This window comes from Erpetoichthys calabaricus, chromosome 2 (assembly GCF_900747795.2).
Source record: "Erpetoichthys calabaricus chromosome 2, fErpCal1.3, whole genome shotgun sequence".
Lineage (NCBI taxonomy): Eukaryota > Metazoa > Chordata > Cladistia > Polypteriformes > Polypteridae > Erpetoichthys > Erpetoichthys calabaricus.
Genome location: NC_041395.2, coordinates 165,985,612 through 165,994,363, shown reverse-complemented (window position 1 = coordinate 165,994,363; position 8,752 = coordinate 165,985,612).

Below are 8,752 nucleotides of genomic sequence, written 5' to 3'. Positions count from 1 at the left end.
ACCTCCTTCTGTGAACACTGGTACCACCAACACAACCCTGAGCAACCTTCAGGGTCTTGTACGGACAGTTTCCAATATCTCATTAGGATCAGCAGTTGCACCCAAGTCTGTAAGTTCCTCACACAAACTGCATGCAAACTTGTTAGAAACAGCCTAATCTTAGAGTCTGGCCAGGTTCAGCCTCATTTCCCTACTATTTGGTAGCCTATTGGAATTAAGCTGGATCTTCAGAGTATCAACAACAAGTCTGTAAGTCAGAATTCCCAAACTGGGCACTTCTGTAGACCCTGCAGTGTTGTAATAGCCTCCAGTGTCTGCCCACGAGGATGTGATCAATCTCCTTCACTGCACTACCAGTACTGGAGTACCAAGTCCAATGATGCATCTCAGGGTGCTGGAACCAGGACCCAGCAATCTGCAGCCCCTAAAATTTTAAAGTCAAGTAACATGGAGTGACTTTAAACACCGTCGCCAGACCCATGGGGTCCAACACAATCCTCATAGCCAGCCCTGTCAGTGCCAGTGGTCGCATTGAAGTCACCCTTGACCAGAGGAGTGTCACCTGGTGAGCACTCATCAAACACCAAGCGAAGTTCCGAATAATATGTCTCCCTCACTGAGACATCACTCACAGCAGTTGGAGCATACACTGAGACAACAGACAAGGCACCCAGAGAGTGCATTAATACACTCGTTGAAAGGAGTGACGTTGGACACTATCAGAAGAAGCCGATACGCCACAGCAACAGCTACTTCCCGAGTATCACAGCCATCAGAGCAACCAGACCAATAAAAGGTGTACCCACCCACAGAGATCTGGCCAGTCCCAGGTCTGCGTACCTCTGAGAGTGCCGCCACTGAAATGTGGAGTTAAGGAAGCTCCTCCAACAGCAGAGGAAGGTGATTGTCATGCTGGAGAGACATGTGCCTACCCAGAAGGGCCGCCTCAAATTGGGACCCGAGTGCTTCTGGACACCAGTTCTGATCCCCAACAGGCCTGATCCCATTGGGTCTTCGACGGTTTTGACTCTTATGGGGATGGGGTTCCACGGGGCTTACCCCCATCCTCTTCATAATGCGAGCAGCTTTCCTATGGGCTACGGCAGCATAACTACTCCCACAGAGAGCAGAAAGGAGTCCTGTCTGTCATCTCAAATGCTGTGTGAAGTTTTTTGTTACGGTGGCTAGAGTGCCAATCCTGCCACCAACCCCCAACTGCCTGATGCAGTTTAACGCCATACCCAGGTCATGCATGTTTGAGCTGTCATAATTATATAATCATAATCCTTCTCAGCTTTCATTTCTCCATTACTGCAATTGTTAAGGTGTGTATTTTTGAAATTCATGCTTGCTACATCTATTATGAAGGTAGTCTTTAAAATACACTACACTGTTGAAAGAACAGCTGTTAGGCTTATAAAAACATACAGCTGCTACAATTTTGGTTACGAAACATCTGAATAATTATAACATGAACTATAGCATGAAAACAAACATTGCATTACAAGCTCTAAATGACTTTTAGTACCACGTGCAAAACTAGAAGGAACAACATCAGTTTTTATCTTAATTTACGAGTGTGTTTAGATCTTGAACAACTGAGACATAGCAAAATACTATTAACACAAGCGTCACATACTACAGTGTAAAGTGTAAACTCTAGTTGCTACAATATGTTACCCAAAGAATTGCCACTTTAACAGTGTGGACAGTAAAGCATAATTTTGAAGACAATAGAAAATTTTGTGAAATATGCATCTAAACTGTTAATTCTAAAATGCATTAGGAACATTTGCTTTTCAAATGTCATGCTTCAAATGATATTACATTTGCTCCTGGTTCTTACCTTTCTACTCGTTTTAAACAAGATGGCACCTTTGCAGCCTCAGAAAACTTTGAAATTAAAATAGTTAATATTGCTCTAGCACACTGGTCCAAATTATTTTATATTTTGTAACCTAAATACAAGGACTGGTTCCAAAACCAAAGTGTCTTTTTCTAAAAAGAAAGGTCAAAAATTGAGACAGATAATATTTAAAAGTAGCATTAAAGTTAAACCTTAAATATTATAATCCCATAGAAATGAAAAACCAAAAAAACGATCTCCTTAATATCTTTTTGGTTTCTCCTAGACAACAATGAGATGAGAAAGAAATAAAACGGAGACAATTTCTTTGGCAGTAAAATTTTCCTATGGGAAGTTTTAAAAGCATTGGAAGTTTTCAATAGAAATTCTGAACTTTAAATGACAGGAATCAGCACAGTATTTGGACAGTCTCTTGTTTATTAGTAAATATAATGGCTGAGTGTTATTCAGATTTAGAAATTGCTTCCTAGGTATTTCTTTACTTGATAGTAAATGTGCATTCTTGAGACGGTAGCTTCACTATACTTACATGTTAATTTTGATGCAAATATTTATGCATTTGCCTCATTGAAAGTTCACAATCACATGTATTTAGGAATCATTGATATTGTGACTATTTCTTACTGCTCTTACTATTTTAATCTCTTCTTTTATTACATTTTGCCATATTAAGATCTTGCCAGGAAATTAAACAGCAGTATGGCATTGAATTCTCACTGTGCATGAAAAAATACTATAAAATTGACTACTTTTTAGACCTGGAAATTCTAATTTTATACTTATATACATTGTACTTTCACTTTAAGTCAGTTGATGTTGCAATATACATTTGTGCACTCTTCCTTATTTATGTCTATCATAAACGTTAACAGAATTAGTCCTTTATGTATCAATTAAAAAATGAAGGTCAAAGAGAACTTTGGAATGTAGGACATATCATTGCACTCATATGACAATGGGTGTGTTGGAGGCAAAATTATGACATCAGTCTCACCTTTTCTTTTGACCCTACACCACTCTTGAAATCAAGGGAAGTGATTATTGATATTTCTCACAATGAAAGGAACACTGTGGGAAAAGGTCTGATTATAATGTGGGTCTTGATTCTTTTTTTCTGGGGGTTTTGCCAGTGACTTGTGTAAAAGACACTACATAAAGTTTTTAATAGTCGTCTTAATTATAGAACTTTTCTATCTATCTATCTATCTATCTATCTATCTATCTATCTATCTATCTATCTATCTATCTATCTATCTATCTATCTATCTATCTATCTATCTATCTATTGTCGTAGAATGAGGCCCTTGTCGTCCTCTTGAACCCTCTGACTCGACTCCAGACACCAGGTAAAAGTCCAAATATTACTTTTATTTGAACAATACAGTGCACAAAGCACCCTCCACTCCACAATACTCATAAATCAATAAACAAACCACAATAATCAATAATCAATCCTCCACACTCCCAGACACTTCGCCACCCTTCCTCCCAGCTCAGCTCAGTGTAATGGTTTCCCAGAGTCCTTTATATAGTCCATGACCCGGAAGTGTTTCTCCCTTCTGTCCATGTGATCATGAACACTTCCGGGTCGGATAAAAAGCTCCTTTCTTCAACCCGGAAGCACGTTGTTTCCTCTTGTCATGTGATCATGACGCACCTCCGGGTTATAGGGCAAGTAAGAGTCCGGCAGCCTCCCCACAGCGACTCCTGGTGGTCCCCATGGTATCCAGCAGGGCTGTGCATATAAACTACAAAGTCCATGAGGCCCTGCTGGAATTCGGGGAACGTCCACGCTGTTGGGAGAGCTCCACCTGGCAGCCTGGGGGTGAGGGCCGGAATATTTAGCTGGCCACACACCACACTATCTATCTATCTATCTATCTATCTATCTATCTATCTATCTATCTATCTATCTATCTATCTATCTATCTATCTATCTATTGTGACGTATGGCCGGGGCCCTTGTCCAGCCGGAATGCCTCTACACTGGAAGGACCGGGGAAGGGAGTGTACCTTTAGCATTATGTTCCCCGAAGGGCTAGGTGGCAGCCCCCCTGGTTTACAGCAGTTCCTCAAACTCTCGCAGGGCTCCAAGGGAGTTGGAGTTTGATTGGCCCTGAAGTTGTCTCACTGTGCACGTGTGTGACAATATACATTTCCTGGGTTTGTAATTGATGAAACCTCATTAAAGGGGAAAACACACTATAGGTAGCACAAGTGACTTTGGTGAGCAGGCTTTTCTCCATGTGTCGCAGTAATATCTTTGGGTGATTGACTTCTCCACTATGACTCACCAACCACTCTCATTCTTTCATTATTTTAAAAAATATGTTTTTTTGTGTTTTCCAAGATTCTATTTGTTCTTCTTAGCTGGGTTGAGCTCAGTTGTTCTCATTTTTTGAGCTCTGGAATTCTGAGATGATAGGCTGAGACTCCTTCTGCACTCATTTGATTGTTCCTACATTAATTTGTTGAAACTGTGGAAGGATCAGGACCCAAGTTCCAGTCTGGTCAGCCCTGTTGTTACTTTGCTCATAAACCAGTCCTTATCTCTGTCTCCAATTTGATGGCCAAACAGCAATTATGTCAACTCAACTTTATTTATATAGCACATTTAAAACAACATAGGAATGCTGTGGCCAAAGTGCTTTACAGTAATAGAATTAAGGAAAAACATACAATTAACATTAATGACATAAATAGAAATAAAATAAATGAACATAAATAAAATAAATAATAAATAGAAGTAATGTTACATAATCACAATGAGGAAACCATCAGTGTTACTGAAGGTCACAGAATGCAAGTGAATAGAAATGAGTCTTTAATCTTGTTTTAAAGAGTTCAATTGTAGATGACTCCTTTATGTGATGAGGTAAACAGTTCCACAGGCGAGGAGCAGCAGCTGCAAAAGCCCTGTCCCCCTTAGTTTTACTCTTGGTACGAGGGACAACAAGAGACAACTGACCAGAAGATCTAAGCACTCTGGATGGCTGGTGTAAAACATACAATTTGGATAAATAGGCAGGAGCAAGCCCATGTAAAGATTTAAAAACTAGCAACAAGATTTTAAAATCAATTTGAAAACTGACAGGCAACCAGTGTAAAGAAGCTAATATTGGAAAAACTGAATCAGACTTTCTTGCCCCAACCAGAAAGCGAGCGGCAGCATTCTGGACCAACTGTAGCCTGCGTATCAGGGATTTGCTAATCCCAGAATACAGCGAATTGCAGTAATTAAAGCGAGAAAAGATAAAAGCATGAGTAGCTATCTCAAGATCCCTAGAAGATAAAAAAGGCTTGATCTTACCTAATAGATGAAGCTGGAAAAAACAACTCTTGACTACAGAATTAACTTGTTTCTCAAAAGACAGGTTACTGTCAAAGATAACACCTAGATTGCAGACTTGAGGTTTCCAAAAGACAGAGAAAGAACCGAGAAGTCCAAGACCAATTTGGGCTTTAGCTGATGGACCCACAATAAGCACCTACGTTTTATTTTGATTCAGATCAAGAAAATTATTAGCCAACCAGGATCTTAGTTCAGAAAGACAGTTGTGCAGTTGATTTTTTGCAGAGTTGCAGATGGGAATATAAACCTGTGTATCATCAGCATAGCAGTGAAAATAAATGTTAAATTTCCTAAAAACAGGGTGAAGGTATATAGAGAATAAGATAGGACCCAAAATGGATCCCTGAGGAACACCACATTTAAGAGGAGCAGTAGACGAAAAAGAGGAATTTAAAGTTACTGAAAAGTGTCTACCAGTTAGATATGACCTGAACCAGTTAACAGCAGCCCCTTTAAGCCCAACAAGATGTTCAAGCTGCAACAGCAATATCTCGTGGTCAGTAGTGTCAAAGGCAGCAGTCAGGTCCAGGAGGACAAGGACCACAGCGCCACCTGAGTCAGTAATAATAGAGATGTCATTGAATACTTTAAGGAGGGCCGTCTCAACACCATGATAACGCCTAAAGCCAGATTGGTAGATCTCAAATAAATTATTGGAGTTAAGGTGATCAACCAATTGATTATAGATAATTCTTTCTAATATTTTATTGGGAAATCAGGCAAAAATTGGCTAAAACTCCAGGATCTAATTCTGCCTTTTTTAGACCAGGACGCACTGCAGCATGTTTAAAAAATGAGGGCAGTACCCCCGCACTAATAGAATCATTGATAATGGCTAGTAAAGAATGGGCCCAAAACATCAAAGGCTTCCACTAAGAGGTGTGGTGGTACAATATCTAGAGGACTGGGGGCTGGTTTAAGGATGTCAATAGTTCTTTTTAGCTGTGAAAGTGAGACAGGATCAAATGATTCAAATACAATACCATGATTAACAGTAAGAAGGTTCATAGTCAGTTGGAACAATACCACGGCAAATTTTATCAATTTTACTGACAAAGAATGAAAGAAATTGCTCACATGAAAGAACAGTGCTATTTAATCCCATCGCAGAATGAGGGTGAATGGCCGCATTAATTGAATTAAATAAGACTCTAGGATTCTTAGAATGACAGGAAATTAAATCAGCGAAGAAATCATATTTAGATTTCTTAACTGCAACCTAGAAGTTGAATAGAGAAGTCCTAAAAATCTGTTTAGAAGCAATCAGACCATCTTTTTTCCAACGCCATTCCACAGTTCGACAGGCGCGGTGCAGTGATCGCATAGTTTCATTTAGCTAGGGAGCAGGTCTTCCCTTATTACAGTGTGTCTTGAGCGGAGCAATTGAATCTAATACCATTTTACAAAAATAATTAAATTCTAAGACAGAATCATTGATACAATCATATTGGACATGCACATCAAGACTAGAGAATATGGTTTTAAAATCGGATATAATAGAAGAATTTTAAAAAGCGAGAGCAGCATGAAGCACAATTAGTAGTAGGGATATCTACAGTAATATTCAAATTTATCATTATAGAAAAGTGATCAGTAAAAGAAACATTGCATAAATCAATATCATTTACTGAAATATCACGTGTAAGAACGAGATCAAGGGTATGACAGAGAGAGTGAGTTTGCATATTAATATGCTGGATAAAATCAAATGATTCCAATAGTGATAAAAAGTCATTAACCAAAGGTTTCGATTGACAACAAACGTGAATGTTAAAATCACCAACAATAAGTACTTTGTCATGGGAGAGGGTGATATCAGCCAGGAAATTAGAGAATTCAGAAATGAATAAATCAAAATTACAGGAGGTCTATAAACCACAGCAAATAACAAAGAAGGGGAACTGCACACTTCAAAAAATTGCAGTTCGAAGCTACTAAACGGACCCTTTGTAAGGCTCCGACACAAGAACATACTTTTAAAAACAGTGGCAATGCCCCCACCACAAGTCAGACGAGGAGAGTTTAAAAATTAATAACCTGATGGTACCAAGTCAGTAAAACATGAAGAGTCACCATTTACAATCTAGGTCTCAGTGATGAAAAAGAAATCCAGATTATTTGACACAATAAAGTCTTGCAGAATAAAAGTTTTATTAGACACTGATTTCACGTTTAAGAGAGCAGCCTTGATAGAAGTAGAAGAGCTCACTGCGGGACAAGCACAGATGAGCGTGCGAAGATTAGCAGCGTTTACTCCCTGAGAGCACACCGAGGAAAAGTGATGCCGCCTTGAAATGAAGAAATTAAATCCGGTGTCCAGCGTCCATGAACCAGGGATGGAGGCATGTGCAGGAGAAGATGGGTCGTAGGCAACTCACAGGCATCAGGAACCAAGCTCTGGGACTTGAGTCGGCGGTGTTTAACAGCAATACCGGCTCTTTTTCCACCTCTGCGGTGGGTGCATTTGCGTCTCCGAGAGGCATTCAGCTCACTGATACAGGTAAACACTGGCGTCCAGGTGAAGAAGTCAGCAGATGAATAAAACAAAGGTGGAGGATCAGGTCATCCAGGAACACCTGTACCGTCTCCTGGAGGCAAAATGTGCAGAAGTGGATCTTGGGATCGGGTGAATTCTAAACCTTGGTATGATTGAGGAAAGTTATAGTGCCTGGTCTATTCCCGTTGTTTTATTCCCAAAGCCAGATGGGAGTTGGTTGTTTTGCAATGACTTCTGACGACTTAATCAAGTCTCCCAATTTGACACTTATCCAATGTATATATCTTATCTGTATATAGTGACCCTGGATCTGTACAGGAGGGCGGGAATACCTGTGAAGCTTGCTATTTAAACATTTCCTTTATTCTACATTTTCCTGCTGCTGGGGACTGTTGGTCTGTGCACATAGCCACCAGCAAGTGTCAGACATGGATGCTGGACTTGGTTCATTTCACAGAATCAAGGGATAGTGTGACTGTTGGGTTGCCTCTGATCTCAGGTGAACGTGAGAGTGAGGCGCAGAGATGGCCAGTGCTAAGTATGCAGGGGGACAAAGCAGCTTGGAGCATGTTCGAACGTAGAAGACCTAGATGACTGAGTAGGGACTGAGTGAAAACCCCATAGGGCACCCAGCTTTTCCATCTGACACATATGCTAAAGTAATATAGCATTATCAGAGAGGGGGGCCTTAGCCCACAGTACATGCTGAAACTAGTGATGCCACTGTGCTCACCAAGGGTCATAGGCAAGTCATCTGGCACAATTTTTCCCAGCTCCCTGACCCATGGTTAGGGTCTAAACTAGAGGGCCACCAGTGACCATGAAACTAGGCCGAAAGAAAGCAGCAGAGAGATGCGGCTGAAAGTGTTTATTTTGACGTACTGTAATAATAATTCTTTGCATTTATATAGCGCTTTTCTCACTACTCAAAGCGTTTATGGTATTGATGATCATCTATAGTGTTGTCGCCATTTTTGCCGGCGCTTGACAGGCCGTAGGTGGTTATAAAGTCTGATACTTAGTCAAACTTCTTGGA